Source organism: Cnephaeus nilssonii (genome assembly GCF_951640355.1).
Source record: "Cnephaeus nilssonii genome assembly, chromosome: 7".
Classification (NCBI taxonomy): Eukaryota; Metazoa; Chordata; class Mammalia; order Chiroptera; family Vespertilionidae; genus Cnephaeus; species Cnephaeus nilssonii.
In genome coordinates, this window is record NC_137078.1 from 93,670,502 (window position 1) to 93,694,352 (window position 23,851).

Below are 23,851 nucleotides of genomic sequence, written 5' to 3' on the forward strand. Positions count from 1 at the left end.
TAGTTCTGGAAACAGCCCAGCCTGTGTGGCTCCATGGTTGAGCATCAACCTAGGAACCAGGAGGTCATGGTTCAATTCCTGGTCAGGGCACAGGGCCAGGTTGCAGGCTCCATCCACAGTAGGGGGCATGCCGGAGGCAGCCAATCAAGGATTCTCTCTCATCGTTGATGTTTCTCTCTCCCTCTCCCTTTCTCTCTGAGATCAATAAAAATATATATTTTTAATTGTCCCGGAAACAATGGACACAGCATGAATAGTTCCAGTGAGAACACGTGAGCAGGATAGAGACAAGGAGAAGGTAGACGGGGACTGCCGGGGGAGTCCGGGCCGCATGCTGCCCTGCTCCCCTCTCCCCAGACACCTGGCCCAGGTGCTCCTTCCCCGGGACAAACAGTGCTGTGGCTGGAAGCCAGAGCCCAGGCACTGGGCACACAGAAAGGCCCAGCTCCTTGGGTTGCCTAAGGCCACCAGGGAGTGAGTGCCAAAGACAGCCTCAATTTACTAATTGCCTTTAAGTGCCCGAAGCTATTCTAGGCCCTGTAATCTTATCATAGGCCCTGTAATCTTATCATTCTTTTAATCTTCGCAACAACCCTGTGAGAGAGGAGCTCTTGTCATCCCCATTTTACAGATGAGGAAACAAACAACAGAGGTTAAGGAAGTGGCTCAAGGTCACAGTGTCAATAGAGGGGGAGCTGGGATTTGAACCCAGGCCCTGAGGCTGCAGGGCTAAACCCCAAGAGGATTGGGGTTTTCAATCTTCAGCCACCAGCCAGCCACCAGTCCGCGGGGCTCCTGTGGTGTCCGGGAAATGCTCGGGTGAGCAGATGGGCCCACAAGGACCCCACTCGTGGCGAGCTGGAGGGTCAGGGCCCCAGTGGGGAGGCACCTCAGGGAGAGAACAATGGGGAAAGGACTAGCAAAGTACTCACTGGGCCCCGTGGGCCCCAGGCAGAGTTCTGGGTGCCCTGCCCCCAACAGAGCCTCGCCAAGCAGCCCCTGTGTCGGGGCCCAGCCCTGGGCTCCAGCAGCAGCCAAATGTTAAGTCTCACTGGGCATTCTGGTCTGGCAGGAACATGACCCTGTGAACCGGGATTCACCCGGGCCCTCCAGCCACCACCGTAGCGCAGGCACCTGGGCAGGGACAGCCGACCTGAGCGGGCATGGCTGCGTGCCAGCCACGGGCTGAGCCAGGGCCCTCCCCGTGCTGTGTCTGAGGATACCATGACGTCACACCAAAACCGGAAGGGCCCCCTTTACTGCTAGCAGCATCAAATCCCCTCCTAACCTGGCCCCTTAAAAGGGTGCCCCTGACCTGAGCAGGAACTAATGGCTCGAGTCTCACCTGTGATTCACAGCACTGACCCCGCTGCTGTACCTTCCCACAACCAGTCACTCTCCAAAGGAGGGATCTTAGCGAGGCGGAAACCCAACCTGTCAGCCAGAGCAAGAATTCCCTCTTAATCTTAGCAGATGGGTGGGTCAGAGCTTGAGCAAACACGTGATTTCACCTCTCTAAGCCTCAGCTTACTCATCTGCAGACTGGGCGCAATGACACTCCTGAAACCCAATTAAGTAATACACTCATTCATTTACTCAGCCCATAGTGATTAATTAAGCGCTCCCATGAGCCAAATACCGTTCCAGGTGTTTGGGATACATCAGCCAACAATGGGAAAAGGCTCCCTGCCCCAGCGACTTACTGAGCCTTACCCTGTGCCTGTCACAGTGAGTATTGTCATCCATGCCCCGCCTCACCCCGAGCCTGAGTCACTGTCCCACGTCAGGCTCTCGTATGAATTCCTCCTTTGGCAAAAGAGTCATAGGAAGGGTCTACCCCTGTCCTCGGTGCATCTTCTGGAGCCATGGTCGGCAAACTGCGGCTCGCGAGCCACATGCGGCCCTTTGGCCCCTTGAGTGTGGCTCTTCCACAAAATACCACGGCCTGGGCGAGTCTACTTTGAAGAAGTGGCGTTAGAAGAAGTTTAAGTTTAAAAAATTGGGCTCTCCAAAGAAATTTCAATCGTTGTACTGTTGATATTTGGCTCTGTTGACTAATGAGTTTGCCGACCACTATTCTGGAGCTTCTCAGGACCAGGCCCGCCTCCTGCACAGGACACCCATCCGCCATCCCTCCTTCACGGTGTCAATTGCACCCCCACGAGGGCCCATTCCAAGCTGCCATGGTCCCTCTCATGAGCTCAACCAACACCCCTTGGGTGTCCCCCACGTGCCCAGGGTGGACGACCCTAGGCCAGTGGTCGGCAAACTCATTAGTCAACAGAGTGGCAAACTGCCCTAGGCCATCACTGGGGTTGCACTTCCTCTTTGCCAAGGTCAGGGCACCCAGGGGGACGTGGCAGCCTCCACTCGCAACCAGGGCCCTGACTCACATCGCGATGCCCACGGAAATTCAACACCGTCCCCACGGACCCTCCAGAAGTAGCCCCTGCTCTTTCCTGCTAACAAGTGACATCAAAGCGACAGTAACTCGCAAGAAACCCCAGAGACTGCTCTCACCGGCTGGGAACAACACGAACGCTCACCATCATTTCTGAGTTTCCGTTAAAACCAGGAGCCGTGTGTGCTGTTCCACGGGTTAGTTCACAAGCTCCTCGACACTTCAAGGTGGAGATCCAGGTCCCCACTTGAGTCCCCACTCAATCTCGAGGCTCCCAGAGGACAGTGGCTGAGTCTACCCAAAATGTCTAGCACTGCCCTAGCCGGTTTGGCTCAGTGGATAGAGCGTCGACCTGTGGACCAAAGGGTCGCAGGTTCGATTCCGGTCAAGGGCATGTACCTTGGTTGCAGCCTCCTCCCCAGCCCGGGCCCTGGTCGGGGCTCATGCAGGAAGCAACCAATCAATGTGTTTCTCTCACATCAATGTTTCTCTCTGTCTTTCTCTCTCTCTTCCACTCTCCCTAAAAATCAATGGGAAAATATCCTCGGGTGAGGATTAACAACAACAACAATGTCTAGCACCTAACCTGGCATCTAACAGGTCTTCAATAAATGCTGGTTGGGTTTACTTGGGTAAGAAAACTGAGGCTCAGAGAAGTAAAGTGACTTGCCCAAGGCCACACAGCTAGAGTGGGCCGGCCCAGCTGTGGACCAGGTCTGTGCAACTCCAAGTGCTTGTGCTCAGCCTCTCTCTGACCTCCCCATGCTTGAGCGCCTGCAGTCCAGCAGCTGGCTAACAGGGCTCTCCCAGGACAGGCTTCTGGGCAAAAGGCACCGCCCCTCCGGGGCCTGAGAAAGGAGAGGTGAGCTCCACATGAGGCCTTTTAAGGAAAAGTAAATAAAGAAAAACAGAAAGTGTGTTGGTGGAGGAAAGACCAGCCTGTGTATCACGTGCCCCAGAATGTTGGGTTCACCGCTGGCCCCATGCAGGCCACAGCGGCCCGGAGCCTGACCGCCCCAGGGCCCTACCCCAGGCAGCTGGAGGTGCAAGGTCCGGTTGGCCTCGGGCTGGGGGTCAGCCTGGCTCTGCCACCAATGCTACCAGCATTGGGCAAGTCACTTCCGCCCCCAGAGTGCTCATGTCCCCTGCTATGACAATAGCGGGGAGGGCAAGACCAAGCGAAAGCCAGCATCTCCCTCTCTCTCCAGCCAAACTTAGCCCACATCTCATTTACACACACACACACACACACACACACACACACACACACACACACACACCTGCCCCTCCATGTGGAGTTGGCTCCCCCCTGTCCCATCTCCAGCTGCCAGCAGAGTCACCCCTTCTACCCTGGGCTGCCAGCATCACCGGGAAGCAGCTTTCACTCACCTTGCAGACCTTCTGGTCCAGCCTTTGAAGACTGTCGTCTGTGGGCCTGGGAAGGAAGTCAACGTACTGAGCGCCTACTATATCCGGGGAGCTCTGAGTGCCGTGTCACTTCACCCCGCACTGACCCTGTGAAGTACGGGTTTAACTCCTCTTTCCAAGGGAGCCGCCCAGGCTGAGCCAGACAAAGGCGCCTGCCCACAGCGAATGCGACGCGGGATTCAAACCCAGACCCTGAAGTGCCCAAACCTGTGTTCCCATTCCTGCTCGTGTGTCAGCTCCCAGAGGACAGAAACCGTGACTGGGCCCGCGGTATCTCCACGATGCCTCATGCGTGGTCTGCAAGCGCGGGCTTGCCTGGGTGGCCCGCTGGTTACTCCCAAACCCCAGCCCAGGCCCCGGGAGAGCCTCACACATCACAAGCAGGGCCTGCTCCCCATCTCCGGCCTCACTGCTCTCAGGTGTCCTGAGCCCAGTCCTGCCTGCCAGGGACCCCAAACCAGCCTGCACCCACTTTGCAAGAGGAATTTGAAACCAAGGCTCAGAGCCAGAAAGCAAACCTCAGCACTTGTGACACATGGTACATCCTGGTGTGGCCCTCACAGCAGCGAGGAGGCTGCTGGGAGTTAGCTGTGCAGACCTGAGCAGGCCTCCTGCCCTCTATGCGCCTCAGACTCCTCCTCCACTAAAAAGCAGACAGCAGCCCCTGACCACGGGACAGCGAAGGTGATTAAATGCCGCCCATCACCCGGCCTGAGGCAGGCACCCTTTCTTCCCTGGAGGGCACCCGCTTACCCTGGGCATCAGCTGGGCAGGGGGCTCAGAACCTGCAGTCCCCAGGCAGCCAGCCCAAACAGGTTTACATCCAGAGCTTGGTTTGTAGAGTTAATATTTACCTGCTTGTGACCCAAATCTTCTGGGGCATCAGGCATGCCTGAGCCATGCAGCCAAGACTTCCAACCCAGCAGGGACATGAGGTGGGAGGCGGTGCTGAATCCGGGACAAGTGTCAGAAACCCTGGTCCCCGAGGGCACCCAGACGGGGAGAGATCCGTCCCTTCCGCAAGTCCCTGCAGACTGTCACCCTCCACCCCACAGCACTTGCTCTGAAGACCCGGGCCCCACTCATCTGATGACCCATTTCCATAGGATCCCGGAAACCAGTGAGAACATGGGAGGGGGAGGGCTGAGGTCCCACAGACGTAGAGCTGAGCCCCAGCGTCTGTGGGTGGTGGAGGTGGCTGCCACGCCACGCTCATCAAATGGAGATTTCACTCGGGCTGTTTAGACCCGAGTTCCCTGATTTCAACAATAAGCCCCACGCAGGGGAACCACCTGACTCAGTGCCCCTCCCAGCAACTGTCTGGGGCGTCGGTCCCCATTTCACAGGTGAGAAGCCTCAGCTTCGAGCCTGAGACAGCCTGCCAAGGTCTCCACATAGTCAGAGGTACAGGGGGATTCACACCAGGCCCCTGGCTCCCAGGCTAATGTATAAACAGCCTGCCTCCAGCCCTCCACTTTCCTGCTACTGTTTATCGGATGTTTACCGGGTACCAGGCAGGGCTCTACGTGCTTACGCGTGACGACGGTCTTTATCAGTCCAAGAACGGGATGAGGAAGAGGCTGTTATCCAACAAGCTGAGAAACCGAACTGAAACACAGGGAGGTCGAGACACTTGCCCCAGGACACACAGCAGACAAGAGGCAGAGTGAGAATCAAAACCAGGCAGCCTGACTCCAGAGGCCACCACTGCATATACCCCACCCTCCAAATGACTCTGCCTCCTCACCTCCCCCAACACACACACATTCACACACACTCACACTCACACGCACACACAGGGCAGAAGAGACCTACCCCTGGGAAGGTTTCGTGAACACAATGGCTCTTACCCGCACAAGGAAAGAGCTGAAGGCCCAGGAGGCTGTGAAAGGTGAGAGCTGGGTAGGCCCCCTCGTCCGCCCTCCCTGTTCTCCCTGCTGAGCAGAGGGAGTCTGGATAATGGGCGTCCTGCCTGCAACTGTCCAGGGCCCACAGAGCCAGAAGCTCCTCGGTGTGGCCCACAGGCTGTTCTTTTTGACGGATCATCCCCAACTCCCTATTCACCAATGATGAATGTTTGCTGAGCACATGCTATGGATCAGGCCTCATGGGGAGACAAACATCCTCTCTAATAAAAGCCTAATATCAACCAAACAGAGGAACCACCAGTGGAATGACCAGTCGCTATGACGTGCACTGACCACCAGGGGACAGACGCTCAATGCAGGAGCTGCCCCCCGGCCCGCAGGCCCCAGGCCAGCCAAGGCAGGTGCCAGCAGGGCATCCTCCCCCGACCCCATCGCCCTGCCTGTCGCCTCCAGCAGAGGGAGGCAACTGCCCGCGGTGGGGTAATCGGGAGGCGGGGCTGGCCGGCAAGCAGGTGGCGCCAGGCCGGCCAAGGCGGGTGCCAGAGGGGGCCCTCCCGATCGCCCACCAGTTGCCCCACAGATTGGCTGGCCCTGATCACCTGCCAGGCCTAGGGACCCTACCTGTGCACAAATTTCATGCACCAGGCCTCTAGTGGAAAATAAAACACAGAGCCTGAGCTCTGGGAGCAGAAGAGGGGGCCCATCTGCCCCAGTCACATGATCTGCCTTCCTTGGCCTGGAAACCGTGTCCCACCTCGTCTGCTTGGGACACTCACACCTACATTTTGGACCTTAGCATAAGATGACCTCAGGGAAGTCTTCTGCGATGCCCACAGCTAGCCACTCGCCCCTCAGAGCACCTAACACTCTGGACTGGGATCATTTGCTTTGTTCTCTGACTCCCCCACTAGGCTGTGAGCTCCTTGAGGACAGGGACAATGCCTTTCATTCTGTCTCTCCAGTACCCGGTACAGTCCTCAGGACATGGTAGAGATTCAAGAGATGATGGATGGCTGGGTGGGTGGGTGGATAGATGGATGGATGGATGGATGGATGGATGGATGGATGGATGGATAGGTGGGTGGGTGGATAGATGGGTGGATGGGTGGATGGGTGGGTAGGTATGTGGGTGGGTGGGTGGGTGGATGGATGGATGGATGGATGGATGGATGGATGGATAGGTATGTGGATGGATGGATGGATGGATGGATGGATGGATGGATAGGTGGGTGGGTAGATAGGAGGATGAGGGGGTGGGTGGGTGGATAGGAGGATGAGGGGGTGGGTGGGTGGGTGGGTGGATGGATGGATGGATGGATGGATGGATGGATGGATGGATGGATAGGTGGGTAGGTGAATAGATGGGTAGATGGGTGGATGGGTGGATGGGTGGGTAGGTAAGTGGGTGGATGGATGGATGGATGGATAGGTGGGTGGGTGGATAGATGGGTGGATAGGAGGATGAGGGGTGGGTGGGTGGGAGGATGGGTGAACACATAAATGACTAAATGAATGAACCAATAATAGGATCCCATAAATAATACCAGAGGCCAGTGGGCTCCAGGCTCTACTTCAGTCTGGAATTTACTGGAGCTCAGCTACCAGGGAATCCCAGCTTTGCCCCAGATATTTAGTCTGACCCAACTCTTTTCTAGATACATTTCCCCAACTTGGCCGAGTATCCCCATGTGATCACTGTCTGTCTCCTTCGCAGGCTGTAGCGTGGATGACATACTACCCAGGACTGTGTCTGGCCTGACAATTATGTCCTCAATGCCTTCCCCTGGGCTGGGGCCACTGCAGGCCTCAATGAATACTTGTTGAATAAATGACAAATGAACAAAAGACCTCGGGAGCTTTTTAAACATGGAGATTTCTAGGTCCCGGTCGAGATCTGCTGGCTCAGAATCTCTCAGGGTGAAACTCAAGAATGCGTATTTTGTTCAAAAGCTTTCTGGCAATTCCAGTGATTGGCCAGGATTGGGAAACTAGCTTGTGGGGAAGAGGAGTCCCAGCTACTGAAGGCTGTGGCCACAGATGAAGGCATCACAGGACAGGGCCGTATGGAGCGGTCACCAACTCGGGCAGGTCACCACTCTCCTCATTCTTTTAGGTTAAAAGAGTCTAACAGCATTCTTTGGAGTGTGGTCCTTGAACTATTTCCTTCAGAACTACCTGAGTGAGAGGAAGCCTTGTTTAAAAAATATTTTTTTATTGATTTCAGAGAGGAAAAGAGAGGGAGAGAGGGAGAGAAACATCATTGACGAGAAAGAATCATTGATCGGCTGCATCCTGCACGCACAACCCCTCCCCCTCCCCCCTGAAGATCCAGCCTGCAACCCGAGCCTGTAGCCCTGACTGGGAATCAAACCATAACCTCCTGATTCATAGGTCGAGGCTCAACCACTGAGTCATGCCGGCTGGGCAGAGGAAGTCTTTTTTTAAAATCTAGATTCTAAGGTCCCACCCCAACCTATAAACTTAGAGTCTCTTTGGAGGAGGCCCCCAGAATCTGCACCCTTAACAGGCTGTCCGGGCCATCCTGGCACCCGGGGGGATGGGAGTGACTGGCTCATGGGTTCCCCGGGGTACTAAGACCACCTGATGTGTCCGGCACCTTCATGCACACCTCACCTTCTGAGAGAGAAAAGTTCCTGTTGGGGCAGCTTGGATGACTCCCAGAAACCCAGCACACTAGGTGAGAGGCCACAAAGCAGCAAATGTGCCCAGTCCTCAGCACCTGAGCCTTGAAGCAACCAGCGAGTCATGAAGCCCAGCCTCTCATCTCACAGATGAGGAAACCGAGGCCCAGGGAGGGCTGTGTCCTGCCCAAGGTCATAAAAGAGTGAGTGCCAGAGCCAAGCTCGAAGCCAGGTGGCCATGCCCCAGGCTCAACCCCGGTCCCACACTGCCCTGGCCTGAGTGGGAGGCTCTCCCCTACCTCCCACTCTCCGCACCTGCTCCCAGGTGAGTCAGGACGTCTCGGCCAGGCTTGCTGCCCCAGGAAGTCAGAGTGGCTCTGATCGTGGAGATTAACAATACCAGGCATGTTCAAGGCACTGTCAAGTCCTGCAAGTTCAGAATCTGCTTAAATCATGATGCAGATGAAAAGAGCTGGAGACTCAGAGGAGTCATGTCCCCAAAGCCATCGACCAGGAAGTGGGGACGGCGGGACACGAGTCTGTGCTGGAGACTGGCGCGCTTAGTATTCAGTGAGATGATCCCTTTCATTTATTTTTATTTTTTTAAAGATACTTGTGTGTCTTTTTAATTTATATTTTTTATTGATTTCAGAGAGGGAGAGGGAGAGAAAAACATCAATGATGACAGAGAATCATTGATTGGCTGCCTCCTGCACATCCCACACTGGGGATGGAGCCCACAACCCAGGCATGATTCCTAACCGGGAATTGAACCGTGACCTCCTGGCTCAGAGGTTGACATTCAACCGCTGAGCCACGCCGGCCGGGCCCTTTCATTTATTTTCATCGTTGTTGTTCTTGTTCTGATGGGAGGGAGCGAGGGCACGCAGCAGCAGGGCCTGGGCGGGAAGTCATGCCCACGAAAGTGGCCAAGAGGTGAAGCTGAGGACCCGGCTTCCCAGGTCTTCTGCGCCTGGTTCTGCTGCCATTGGCTGTGTGACCTGCGGCCAGTCACCGCCCGCCTCCAGACAAAGCTGTCCCCGTGCATAAAGTTAGGACTTTGGCCTCGATGATCCCGGAAGGCCCTTCCAGCTCTAAATGAGTCTCTGACTTCATGGCCGTGTCTGTCCTCAGCTTCTATTTCTCTCCCCACCAGCCACCACCTCTCCCTGGTCCCGAGTCCCCTTTCCTGTAAGCAGCTCAGGCCCGTACTGCTTGGCCAGGCTGCAGGCTGGGCTGAGCTCTGCCCAGTGATGGACTAAGCACTGCCTCTGCTCTCCCTGTCACTGTCCCTTTGCCTTCCTCACGGAACCCAGGTGCCTGCTTCCCAATGTAGTGCCCGAGGCCCCGGGGGCGGGGGGGGGGGGGGTGAAAAGAGCAGGGGCCAGGGGGCAGGGGGCTGGAATTCTCGTCCTGAGTCTGCCCCACGTGGCTGTGAGACGATCAGCAAAGGGCTTTAGGCCCCTTGGAGCACTGAGGCTCATGATAAAACTTAAGGGGTTGGACTAAACCCGTTGTCCCAAAGCAGGGTGGGCTGACTGCTGGAACCCCACAAGATCCTATCAGGTAGTTTGCCAAGGAAGGGCTCAGCTGAACAAAGGGTTTCAAGGCAAGTCTCCCGCCTCAGATGGGCCAGGGTTCCAGTTCCGCCATTTTACTAGCTGTGTGACTTTGGGCAAATTATCACCCTCTCTGTTCCTCAGCTGCCACGTCTGTTAAATAAAGATATTAACCATCCATCGCTCACAGATTGCCACAAAGAATGGAATGAAGATAATAATCCATGGTGCCTGGCACACTCTGAGCCCTCAGTAAACACGGGTTATCTTTTCAATCCTTCGGGATCACATTTCATCTCATCCATACTTCGCAGATGAGATAACCAAGACCGCAGAGAGGCAGGTCAGCTGCCCAAAGTGAAGGGGCTCTTACGGAGCAGGTCTCCGGGAACTGCTCCCCATCTCCCCTGGCCCCCCAAAATGAGGCCTCTGCCTGGCATGTGTACAATACAGCTGCCGTCCGCAGCGAAGACCGCGCCATCACTGGCCTCACATGACCCACGTCCAGGATCAAATCCTAGCCCCGCCCCCGGAAGTTTTCCAATCACTTACTGGGGAGGAAGCCAAGGCCCAGCAAAATGCTTCAACAGCCCATGGGGCCCCGGCTCCGGGGAGGGCCAACTCCCACTTTCCAGCAGCAGCCCAGCTCCTCCCGCCCAGAGGCACTGCCCAGTCTCTGAGAACGCAGAAGGGCGACAGTTAAAACCACAGGAGGACCCGCGGATGGTGGGACGGTGACGTTCACCTGAGCCTCCACTGAGTCTCTCCCTGGGGCTACTCTCCACCTGCTTCCGCCCTTGAGACTTTGGTTGTTTCATTCAAGGGACCAGTCCCAGCCTGGATGCCCTGTTATGCTGTGTGTCCTCAGGCAAGTTGCTTAACCTCTCTGAGTCTCAGGAATCTGTTTAGAAAAGAGAAATGAGCAGATTTTTGAAGTGCTAAGGAAGCAGCAGGGTTTGCAGGTTGATCTAAAGGTCTCCCTGATGTCTCCTGACCCTTCCAACCCGGTCTCGCCCGAGGACAAAAGGTTCTGATCTTGTCCCTCCATATCTGGAAACACTTGACCGGCTTCCTATGGTCCTCAAGATAAAGTGAGAGCTCCGAGTGAGACGTTCAGAGCCCTTCAACGGCATCCCCCCCGGCTCCGTCCCCAGCCTTAGCACCCAGGTCCAGTGCCTCCCTCTCCCTGAACTGACTGCCTCTTGGCTGCCTTGCTCAGACTCTCCCCTAGAAAGCTTCTCGTTTCTAAGCCTGGGTTACGCACTCTCCATCTTTGCACCGGGTACCGTCTGCCTCCCCCAGCAGAAAGAGGGCACACACATTTACTCATAGCTGGCTCCTAGCTGGTACCGGCTCCCTAAGAAATCCGTGCCAGATAAATGTGTGATGGGAAGAGAGGAATGCAAGGACAGACAAACAAAAACAAATCAGCTGCTCCCTGAGCATCGGTCTCCTCCTCTGGCAACAGGAATGCTGTGGGAGCAGTCGCTGGACCACCTGGGTGGGGCCCTCACCCCCTTTGGCAGCTGGCCGTGCTGGCTGGGTGGCCTCGCCCCGCTCTGGAAGGTGAGGACAGCAACGGCACCTAAACTTTTACGAGGACGCAATGAGCTAGTCCTCCCGGAGTGCTCAGGCCAGCGCCCGGCGCACGAAGGTGACTTCCCTGCACTTCACGCCTGAGAAGTGGGAGGTGGAGGTGACACAGGGCCCAGAGCCGCCCAGCCTGGCCCAGCTGAAGTGGCATCTGCTGCAGGGACCGAGTTCTCCCGACACCAAGCTCCCAACGGGCTCAGGTGCTCGTCGCATCCGCCAGCACTGGCCCCACACCCAGCAGCCCGGTGCCCTACTGCGCCATCTCGGACACACCACTGACCTCTCTGATCCCATTCCCTCCTCCCTAAAGAGGAGGGCTAAGGAGCGCCTGCTCCCATCATTTTGGGGACCCAGCAACCTCTGTTCGTTCTCATAGACTGCAAACGACCTCTCCCGGGGCGGGCCGTCTTGGTTGGGCTGTACCCCCCCCCTCCTTGGTCAAGGTGTCACTGAGAACCATGAGGCTACCAAATGGGACTGTCTCCCACCTCCACCCATGTACACTCCAAACCTACCCCATTCTCCCATTTCCAAAGAGGCACTCCTACCCCCATAACCCCCACCGGGCATCATCACACTGGTACCTCCGCCTCGCTCGTTCACCTGCAGACCCGGCTCCTGTAGCTGCCCCATGGGTCTTGACCATGAGCACAAACCCTTCTCCTGGGTCCCCCAGCCCCCCTCCCCCCACTTCACCTCCAACCGAGACACCTTTTCTCAACCCCTCTTCACTATCCAGCATCTCAGAAGCTGTCCCCACACGCTGTCTCCCCCTTCTCGCCTCCCATCCCCTCATCCTTTCCCACTTCGGAGCCCCATCAGTCCTCCAAAAGTGCTCTTACAGAAAGGCCCAAGCTGCCTCCATGTGGCCTGAATCAGGGGTCCTTTCCCGTCTCATCTTCCTTGGACTCTCGCCGGCCTGCAGCCCTGCTAACCACTAGCTCTTTTCTGAAGCAGAACCGCGTGTGGGCTTCCCAGGGGTCCCACTCTCCTTCCCCATCCCAACGCCACCCCCTGGCCTCCTCCTCCCAACGCCACCCCCTGGCCTCCTCCTCCCAACGCCCCCCTCTGGCCTCCTCCTCCCAACGCCACCCCCTGGCCTCCTCCTCCCAACGCCACCCCCTGGCCTCCTCCTCCCAATGCCACCCCCTGGCCTCCTCCTCCCAACGCCACCCCCTGGCCTCCTCCTCCCAACGACCCCCACTGGCCTCCTCCTCCCAACGCCACCCCCTGGCCTCCTCCTCCCAACAACCCCCACTGGCCTCCTCCTCTCAACGCCACCCCCTGGCCTCCTCCTCCCAACGCCAGCCCCTGGCCTCCTCCTCCCAACGCCACCCCCTGGCCTCCTCCTCCTTCACCTGACCTCTGGGTGGTCCCACCCGCTCCATCTACGTGCTAACAACGCCCAAGTTAGAACCTCAGCCCAGAGGCCCCCAGTCATTCCCACCACATAAGTCCTGTTTGCTTCACAGGACGTAGTACACGATACTGTGAACGAAAAGGGACGGCACAGCAGAGCCGACAAGCTCAGGGGGCCACAGGGCAGGCCTGGCAAGCGCAGTGGCCGAAAGTAACCACACAGGATGGGCTGATCGTAAATTCCTACCTGGGCAGGTCAGAGCGGGAAGTCATATGCCAGGCCTACAGCTTCCTCGGCAAAGGTCAACCTTGACCTGAAGTGAACGTGGCCCAACGTTCTTACGCATCTAGGATAACACGCATTTAAAATGTCAAAGTCATTTCCCCTCCCAGACCCCTGGGAGGCCCACGTGGGCACCAGAGCACAAGACCACCGAGCTCCTCCTGCTAGCTCGCTGCTGCACGCTGTCCGGGAGCTGTTGATGGTAAACGGATGCTGTCCCGCACCCACCAATGGAAAAGAAGTGTGTGTTTCTCCATTTTGCTTTTCATCCAATCCCAGAGATTTCCCCCCCCTCGCTTCCTCCCACCTCCCTCACCCCCCACCCATGGGTTCCACGTGACCTTCCCCACGCTCTCTCCTTTGATTCCAAATGCACAGAAAGAACTACCAAACTGCCACTCCCCTGAGCATTTCCTCAACCTGAGGAGATCCTACTCCTCAAAATTTTGGCTCAAATAAACTCTCACGCAACTTTCCTATAGGTTGGACAGCCTTTCATCAATGACATGCAGTTACTTTGTCATCTGAGCGATTTCTTTGGTTGTTGTCTCCTCTGCCATCACGTAAGAGCCTCAGGGCAAGGCTACTGAAGGTCGACCAGCTGACCGACCTCACACCAGCGGCAATGCTGCTCGCCCACGGGCCAGGCGCTGTCCGGAGCAGCCTGCTTGTACTTGCTCCTCAAATCCACACAACACAGGGCACAGCGACTAGTATTATCCCGGTTTACAGATGAGGAAACTGAGATACAGCGGGGCCGAGTGAGTTGCCAAAGGTCCAACACAGAACGAGGCCCAGCAAAGAGCAGGGCACCCATCCACCCGCCAAGCCCAACACAGGCCTGGCCCTTTGCAAACCCTAAACAGACACTTGCCAAATGAGCAAATCAATCACCAAAAACCAATGAATGAGATGCGCCACGATGCTGAGAGAGGAGGTCTTTGAGTGGTGGAACGCAGGGCAATTTTCATTTCCTTCTGTCTGTATTTCCCAAGTTTTCTTCAATGGTCGTGTAACGCATACATAACTTCAAGTACGATAACGCTTTATTTTTCAAAGAAATTCAAAGGTCCTGGGCAAAGTCTTGGTCCAGGAATATTTTTCTTCAATTTTCAGAGACTGTTATTCCTCTACTTAATTTAAACCATTGTGTTTCTAGTGAAATTGAATAATAAGCCCGCATTTTTAGAGCTCTCTCCAGGTCTGCCCACTTCAAACAATGAAGAGAGGGAAGTAATGAGAGCGGTCAGCCTCGAGCCCTGATGGCGGGAGGCAGGGAGCATACCAAGCAGGCAGCCTGGAAGCGGCTTTCTGTAGAGGCCAAGAGGCCAGGCTCTCAGAGAGGAGGAGGGGCCAGGCCCAGAATGCCGCCCGCCTGGGGCCCTATGCACCCCTGATGTGGGCAGGGGCCACCTCAAAATGCCTGCCCTGCCCTGGTCCAAGAGGGTCCCTGCAAAGAAGGTGGGGGCGGGGGGGTGGGGGGGTGCCTGGCCCAAGACCACCCTCAAGACAGACAGGTGAGTGGGAAGATGAACCCCTGAAGCCCTGGGCAGGAGGCTCAGCACCAGGCTCTAACCAAGAGGGAGACACAACCTGTGCTTCTGGCCACGTGGTCACCTGTCCTCCCGTTTCCCACCGCATGTGGCCACTGCTGCCAGGGGACGCCGAAGGCCCAGCCAGGCCAGGTCCTGGAAAGGGTGGGTGGCACTGGCCTAGGACGCAGGGCTGGGAGCTGGGCTCTGGGGCAGACAGAACGAGGTGGACCCGTGCCGCCTCCACCCCTCACAGGTGCGTGACCTGGACAAGCAAGATGACTGACCTGGGCCTCCGCCTCCTCGGGGGCAAAATGGAGATGACAAGCCCACGTCCCTGGTGGCTGATGACTGAGCAGCTCCCTCGAGCCCCGTGCCTGCCAACGTGCCTGCCACTCCCTAAATAAGACCTATTAGTTCAGCAATCTCCATAAATACGCGCCATTATTATTAGCGCTTTCCGGACTGCAGGCCTGGGGGCCCATTTGGGCACTGGGGTTCTATTCTAGGCCTTGACCCTAAACCACAGGGCAATGAACCCAGCTAAGTGGGTGAAAAAACACACCTCAGTTTCAGACAAAGAATGGCAGAGTGTGCTGAGATTATAGACCAGGGGGGCCTCTTCTCGCCCCCATTCCTCAAAGGGAAACGGAGAATAGAGTAAGGAGGGGAATCGGATTCTAGGAAGATCTCGCTACCTAGTTTGAATCCCGCCGCTGACAAACACTGTGACCTTGGGAAAGTCACTCAAGCTCTAAGACTCTGTTTCCTCATCTATAAGATGGGACAACAGTACCCACCTGCAGGCTCGGTAAGGGAATTAAAGGAACTGATGCATCAAAAGTGTCTGGCACGTATAGACATAAAGTGAACATGAGTTGTCTTTAAAGAAATAAGCTCTCAAACTTCATTATTAAGTGAAGGGCAGAAGTAACCAAAAACACTGGGTAACCTCAATTCCAGTTACTTTTATCTTTGGCTTTTCTGGTATTATTGGGGGTTGGGACGCGGGGGGGGGGGGGGGGAAGGGGGCAGGCAGCAGACCCACCTTCCCAATTCTCTTTTGTTTGGCCTGATATTAAAATGGAAATATTTTTTGAGAATCCACCAGCCACAGTGCCGGGGCTGGAACATTAGGCAGCTTGGGGAATAACCGATGTGCAGGGGAGGGGCTGACCCACACAACACGATGCCCCTAGCAGGCGAGGTGTGGCAGGACCCCTGGGCTGGTACCCAGATGATGCTGTACCCTCTGACTTGAGGAAGGTTCAGCCCTTGCTCTGACACCCGAGCCGGACTGAACTCCCAACAGCCCTTGCCTCTGAGCCTTCGCACGTGCTGTTCCTTTGATCCAGAACCTTTCCCTCTCCCCACCCCGTTCATCCTGCTCTCCCACCTCCACTGAATGTCACTGCACACATGTCCATCTCCCAACCAGAGCTCACACACGGGACAAGAGCTAACGCTCTTGTAAAGAGATGTCCGCTCAACAGTCCGGCTCCACTCTCTTGTGCTGTCCCTGAATCCAGAGGGAGAGGCCATGCCCGCTGTTGCCTAAGCCTCCCCCAGCCAGCTCCAGCCACCTGGGTCCTGGACATCACACCTCCACCAGCCCTGAGCTGGTTGGCTTGGTCACAGTGTCCTCAGACACCACCACCGCTTTGCCTCCCGGATGCCTGGGTCCCCTGAGTGTGGTTATTCAATCAATGGCAAAGCAGGCTCTCAATTAACAGAATCCTATCCTCAACCCATTTCCCCTCTTCTTGGCGCATGGCAATATAATAACAACTCAGTTCCCACAGGGAGAGGTCATTCGAGGGCCACTTACAACCCCAACCACCACAGCAGGCCCAGCCCAGCAGCTGCCCCTCTCGCTCTGCACTCTGAGGACCCTAAACCAGCCCTGGAGTGGTCAGCACCAGAATGCAAGCTCCAGGGAGGGGCTGTGCCTGGGCTGATCACTGCTGGCTCCCCGAGGTGAGCGGACAAATGTTTAACAACCAACGAGGGGGTGAGGGCTGATTTAAAGTGTTTGCCAATTTCTGTGGTGTAAATATTCTCACTACGGCCGATTTCACGCTACCAAGGTGACACCACCAAACACACAGCTGGGAAGAAATGTGCAGTAGCCACCAGCGTGCATATCATACAGTCATGTGTCATGTAACAACGGGGCTACATTCTGAAAAATGCATCAGTAGGCTATTTCATCCTTGTGCGAACATCAGAGTGCACTTACGGAAACCCAGATGGTATAACCAACTACACACCTAGGCCAGTGGTCGGCAAACTCATTAGTCAACGGAGCCAAATATCAACAGGACAACGATTGAAATTTCTTTTGAGAGCCAAATTTTTTAAACTTAAACTTCTAACGCCACTTCTTCAAAATAGACTCGCCCAGGCCGTGGTATTTTGTGGAAGAGCCACACTCAAGGGGCCAAAGAGCCGCATGTGGCTCACGAGCCACAGTTTGCTGACCACGGACCTAGGCTATATGGGATAGCCTATGGATCCTAGGCTACAAGCCTGTACACTCAGGCTACAAGCCTGAATACTGTAGGCCATATAGCAATGGTATTTGTGTATCTACACATAACTAAACACGAAAAGGTACAGTAAAAATACAGTGTACAAGATAAAACGGTGCACCTGTGCAGGGCACTGACCGTGACTGGAGCCTGCAGGACTGGAAGATACTTGGGGAGTCAGTGAGTGAGTGGGAAGGCATAGGGCACTATTGGACACGCTGCAGACTTTATCTCACTGTCCCCCAAGTCCTCCCCGGCTTCCTTCCGACAGGGTCAGAGAGAGAACACAGAGCTGTCAGCGCTGCCCCATGAACAGGGAAGTGGGCTGGGTGGAAATATCGAGGAGAAACAGGCTGGGTGGGACGCCGATCACCATAACAGTGACTGTCAGGAGGGAGTGGACGGTGGCCTGAGGGTCAGCAGGAATGAGAAGCCAGGAGGGAAGGGTAAGGAACATAGGACTGCCAGGGCCACGTGGTTTGGCTCTTGCCTGCTGGAGCAGTGGTCAGATCCAGGAACTGTGTGGTGGTTCAGGAAAAAGAGGGTGTTAACATGGAGAGAGTGTAGGACCCAGAACTCACTGTTTTGACTTTGGAAATTTGTTTTGGGTTCCACTGACCCTATCTGGCATAAAAGGCTCTCTCTGGTATTGAACTGGTGGAAGAAATAAAGCCATCTATGCTTTACACCATTACAACCTGACAATGTTTCCAGCGTCCAGGGACAGGCTGGCCCCACAGGGAAGGGAAAGCTTTTACTGGAGTGGTCGTGGCACTTCATATGGTTCAGGTGGCTCCCGTGGGCCTGCGTCCGTGGACAGGACCTTAGGTCCTCAACAGCGACCTACAGCCGGGTCCTCCGAAGCCCATCATCCGGGCCTGGGGGCTGCAGCGCCCTCTGAACATGCAGCGCTGGGGGACGGGCCCCTCTGGGAGGAAACAGGTCAGTGGCTGAGGGCCTGGGGTGCAATCTGTGTGCTCAGAACTGAGGTGCTGTGAGCGAGAGGGAGTCTACTGCCAAGCTCCAGACACTGCTCCCGTCAGAGAAAAAATCCCCCTGAACCACACAGCCTTCATTTCTTACCAGAAATTCAGTGATCCCGTGGGACCACCGTCATATATGCCAAAACATTATGTATATACACTGAGTGGCCAGATTATTATGATCTCTGAATGCATAATAATCTGGCTACTCAGTGTGTGTGTGTGTGTGTGTGTGTGTGTGTGTGTGTGTGTGTGTGTATTAGAGGCCCAATGCATGAATTCGTGCATGGGTGGGGTCCAGCCAGCCTGGCCAGGGGGAGGGGACATAGGCAGTTGGCCGGCCTGCCTGCTGGTCAAACTCGTGGTCGAGGGGACAATTTGCATATTAGCCTTTTATTATATAGGATATACACTGAGTAGCCAGATGATTATGCATTCAGAGATCATAATATCTGGCCACTTAGTGTATAATATAAATACAAACACATAAAAGACACAAATAACCACAAACACATAGGTAATAGTGAAGTGATTAGAAGTACTGTTGTTTTGAGTTATCCTTGCTTCTATTATAACTTTTAAAATATACTTTTATTGATTTCAGAGATAAGGGAGAGAGAGATAGAAACATCAATGATGAGAGAGAATCATTGATGGGATTCCTCCTGCACACACCTTTACTGGGGATCCAGCCTGCAACCTGGGCATGTGCCCTTGACTGGTAGGGAGCCCAGAACCCTTCAGTCCCAAGCCAATGCTCTATCCACTGAGCCAAACCAGCAGGGCTAGTCTAACCTTTTTAACTGTAAATGTATAGGCGTACAATTTTTTTATAAAGGCTTTGTCTAACAGCCAGCTCACAAAATTCCTCAAATATAGTGATCAGCTCTCATGCTTTGGTGCAAACTGGCCCCAGCACACCACTGCCCAGGGCCCAGCACAGCCTTGTAAGGACAGTCACTCCTGGGAGCTCTCTCGGCCCCAAAGGAAGGTGACTCTGATGGCCTCCAGCAAGACAGAGACCAAGGAACTCTCCAGGGACACATGGCCAGGCCGGGGCTGAGCTGGGGCCCAGGTGGCACAGTGGGGTGGACAGAGAACTTGGGCCCACTCTGCTGCTTATGAATCCGGTTCTCTCTCCTGGACTTCAAACTCCTTGAGGGCAAGGACAGTGGCCCATTCACCACTGTCCAGCCAGGTGATGCGAACACAAATGCAGTGAAGACAAGCCTTCACAAAACAGCAAGCACTGGGCGGTCGGGGAGACCCAGGCTTGAGTCCTCCACCGACTAACTATGACCTTAGGCTGTGGTTCATTTTTCTCATCTGTAAAATGGGTATGAACCCATCTTCCCTGCCCAATTATCAGGGCTGTTGCAGAAACAAAGAGATTTCGACCTGAAAGGGTGATATGAATCTAAGTTACTATTATCATATATACACATCACCCACTTTATCTTTTCTAAACTTACCTGATTAAGATTATATGCTTTCCACTCTGCTCCTTGCCCCATTTAAGAGATCACACAGGTGAAGCAGCTAGCCCAGCATCTGGCACTTTACCAGATACTACCAATATCTGCTAATTCATTTACTACTTACCTAGTTAACAGTAGGCTCTCCACCTACACGAACCTGGTACTGGTACCGAGGAGCCCACCAGCTACACCCCCTCCCCAGACTCCTCCCAAGATAAAACTTGAAAGAGCAGAATTTAGGAACTGTTAATTACTGGACATTCACTTAATCAGCAACTATTTATCGAGCACCTACTACGTGTCAGGCCCTGTTCCAGGACAGACATGGTCCCTGCTCTCGAAGGCTTACAGTCCTCTGAGGGTACAAAGCCACCCGCCCCTCAATGAGGCTGGAGCAGCATCGTGAACAAGGACCTGGGAGCCTGCCTGGCTGGCTGAGAGGAACAGATCCTGGGTGAGAAGTGAAGAGGCGAAGGATGGGACCAGCTTTCCATGGAGGGACCAGCAGGGGCGAAGGGTCTCTGGTGGAAGAGGAGGGGCAGGGACCTCAGGAAGGCGAGCATGAGGGAGCAGAGTGAGAATCAGACCCGGCACAACCTCAGGCCTCCCAAGGACGGGGAGGGTTCTGAGAGTCACCCTGGAGCCTGAGGGAGGGGTGGGACAGCCCCCACCCACAGTCTCAGGGAGCCTGGAGATTTCCAGACGGGGCCCTCCTTTCTAGTCTGTGTGTCGGAGGACTGGACACCGTGGGGTACAGCGCTGGACGGATAGACAGATGGATGCTGCAGCTGACGGCCATGCAGGCAGGGCTGCAGGGAAGGGCTGAGCACTTTAATGAGTGCGCACAACCTGTCCCCTCTCCCCAGCATCCGAGGAGGAGCAGATGGTGCTTGGGGCGGGCAGGGCGGGGCTTTCCCTGGATGAACCCCTCAGGACGGCCAAGGACTTTGAGGCAAGGTCTCAGCTCTAAAGTGGGGGGAAGCCGCCCACCCACTACCACCTCCCTGTTGTGGCCTGAGCCAGGGTCCTCCAGGCTAAAAGAGATTCCTGACCTCTGCCTGGGCCCCCCACCCTGGGACAGGGAGGAGGAAGTCTCCCACATTCTCCTACTCCAGGCCTGGGCTCCCCTCTCAGAGACCACCCCTGGCGGCCAGGGCGCTGACCTTCAATCTCAGCAAGGCCCACCCCGACACCCTTCCCTGCCTCAGGATGTCCAGGCCTCACCCAGTTCTGTGGCCATGGCCTTCCCGCTGACCCGGGCACCTCTCCTCCACGCCCTCCTCCATGCAGCCGCCCCTGCTCCATCCCTGGGCCAGCGTCCAGGCTAAGAGAGGCTAGCCCAGCACAGAGGCGCCAGGAGCATTCTCTGGCTTCATGCAACCCCAGAGACCCCCAAGGTCAGCAGGGGGAGGTGAAGCCCAGTGACAGCAGAACCTGAAGTGTCCGTCCATGGACGGAAAGTGAGGCACAGAGTCACACACACACACACACACACACACACACACACACACTCAAAAGCAGGTCAGAAGTCATGCAGAGGGATGGGACAGAGACTCCCGTGCGGAGTGGGGTGCACACTTACACTCGAAAGGTACCCATTCACACTCAACCGACCCAAGTAGTGACCCCCACACAGAGCAGACCCAGGCTCTGGGACACTCACCCAGAGATGCGTCCACACACAGGCTCCCGGGACACAGACAGAGATCGCGGGCTCCAGGACACACACACACACACACACACACACACACACACACGCCAGGGACTCGGGGAAGATGCCGGCGTGGACCTCACACCGGAGGCACGGAGATACACACACTCACAGACACCCCAGGACCCCTGGGGAGACACCAGACTCGCACTGGGAGAGTCAGGGACACACAAAGATCCCGCAGAAGCAAAGACGCGCAGGGGGCCGGGATGCCCGGCAACGGGGCCCTGGACTCTCCGCGACCCTGGCACAGGGGCGCCCCGGTCCTGGGGTCACCCGGGACCACACCCCCCTTCGTGGAGCCCCTCCCGGGCCGGGGGCGCCCGCGGCCCCCGCCCGGTCCCCGCCCGCGGGCCGCACTCACCCGCTCCGGCCGCGGCCGCGCCTTTGTTGTCCGCGCCGCTCACAAAGGCGCCGGCGGCCGGCTCCGCGCCTCTGCCCTCCGGCCGCCGCGGGCGCCCATGGCCGGGCCGGCCCAGCCCCGCGCCCCCGCCCGGCCCAACGCCGCCACCGAGCCGATGGCCCCGCCGGGAGCGCGCCGCCTCGGAGCGGCCTGGCCCAGCCACCGCGCTCGGCACCGCCCCGCCGCCCGGCCGCGGCCGCTGAAGTCACCGCTTAACCCCTGGTGGCCGCCGCCGCCGCGCCCCTGCCTGCGCGGGCGCCCCCGGAGGACAGGACGGGGAAGCGGGGAGCCCCCAACCCCCTGTGGCAGGACGGCTTCCGCCCTCCCGCTGGCCCTGCTCCGATCAACCTGACCCAGCCTCTCACAATGCAGTTGGGGAAACTGAGGCCTGCCCCAGGCCACACAGGGACCCCCTCACTCCTCCACTCCCAGGGTCCCCTCCCACTTCCCTGCTTCTCCCACCAGAAGCCCCCATACGCCATCCCATTCCCGGTAAGTCCCGCACACGCACACGGGGCTGCAGCTTCTCCTTCCTCACTCTCAGGAGTTTGCCAGGTGTTCCCAGGAGGGTATAAAGCCACCCTCACCACAATGAGAGATGCCTGGGCTGGCCCCGGGGGGAAACCCAGGCCTGTGACGCCCCGGCCAGTCTCTGCTGGCTGAGAGCCTTGCACCCTGGCCTCTGACAACAACCTCAGTGCCCATGACCCTAGCGGCTGCAGGCATGAAGGGTTTGCTAAGCTGAGTGAGAGAACATCTCACTGAACTGGCAACAGCCCTGCATGTGGCCCCATCTTCCTGATGCGGAAACCGAGGCTCAGCTGTAACTGGCCCAGACTCACCCAGCAAGGACGTGGTGGAAGGCAGATCCCAGCACCTCCTTCCTTCCAGCCTCTCAAGCTGCCAAAAACACTAGCTGCTCCCTCCCAGAATTCCAACGAGGGCCTGCGGATATGATGCAATTAATTAGACTTTATCAGGTCATTAATTAAGATTATCCCTGGAGTTATTAAACACTGCCCTGCTACCTCTCAATTTACAATGAAATTCACACTCGGGCTTATCAGCAATTACTCCTGGGTTGATAATAACGGAGTTCTATGGACTCCAGAGGGCACAGGTGCTTGCGGGCTGGAATCTTGGTCAGCCTGTGTTCGTCCATTCAGTGCAGCCAGCAAAAAACACTATTTTTTAAACTTCTCCCTACGTGTCAGGCACCAGCCTTAGGGGCCAGGCGTGAAACAAGGAACCAGACAGACCCCAGCCCTGCCCCCTCGGTTCCCAGAGGCCAGGAGGAGACACAGAAACAGGCCACTGCAGTGTGCTGAGACAAGCCACACTCGGGCCACCCTCTCTGAAGCCGTCTTATTCATGGGTTGGTTTGTTCATTGTCCAGTGCCACACTGGAACATAAGCCCCATAGAGCCTGTCATAAGACTTACTCACAGGCGCTGTGGGAAGCCCCAGGCCTACAGCAACCCTGGGCTCATAGTCATTGGCCAGTAAATATTAGTTGAGCACTTACTACGTCCCAGACCTCATTCTAGGCACGCAGGAGACATCAGTGAACAAAACAGGCTTGGTCCTTGCCCTGCTAGAGCGAGCTCCCATTCCAGGGGTGAATGAACGGTGGCCGTGACCGCAGAGAGGGACGTTTCTGGAATGCTAGCAAAGCAGCAAGAGCATCTCCAGATGTCCATCGGGTGACCCGGGGCTCGGGATTTAGATCATCTGAACCTGCATTCGCCGCAGCCTTGCAGGCCTTCTCCAAACCCCCTCCCTGGCCTTCTAGCTTTCCTCCTGGGACTCAGCCCTCCTGAGCCCTCCAGGCTGAACGCCCGCCCCTCTTTGGTTGCACTAGGCTCACCCTCCCTCCCAGAAACATCAGAAGCCCTAGCATGCCCGGGAGGCCTCCCATGGCCTTCGCTCCCTGACCACCTCTGCTCTGAGCTCCACAGCACTCTGAGCTTTGGTTGGTTGCTTTCGTTTTGTTAAGTTGGCTCCCGGGCGTGTACTGATTTGAAATCTCCCCAGTTTGAGGGCAGCTATGACCCAGGCTTGAGGGCAGGAGCCATCCCCC

The 23,851-nt window shown here is 56.3% G+C and overlaps 1 protein-coding gene across 9 annotated transcripts in view; it reads right to left on the bottom strand.

The window, feature by feature from the left end:
* The window catches only part of ARHGEF10L (Rho guanine nucleotide exchange factor 10 like), a 137,961-nt gene that overhangs the window by 109,150 nt on the left and 4,960 nt on the right, over positions 1 to 23,851 (bottom strand). For 5 of the 9 annotated variants that reach the window (XR_013813741.1, XR_013813742.1, XR_013813743.1 and 2 more), the window contains exon 2: positions 22,614 to 22,716. The exons of 1 other annotated variant lie outside the window; for it this stretch is intronic. The gene's annotated coding sequence lies outside the window, so the exon portion shown is untranslated. Of the gene's footprint in view, positions 1 to 21,732; positions 21,906 to 22,282; positions 22,304 to 22,613; positions 22,717 to 23,851 lie in introns of those variants that run through there. 3 more of the 9 variants (XM_079776223.1, XM_079776227.1, XM_079776224.1) reach the window with 3 other exon arrangements.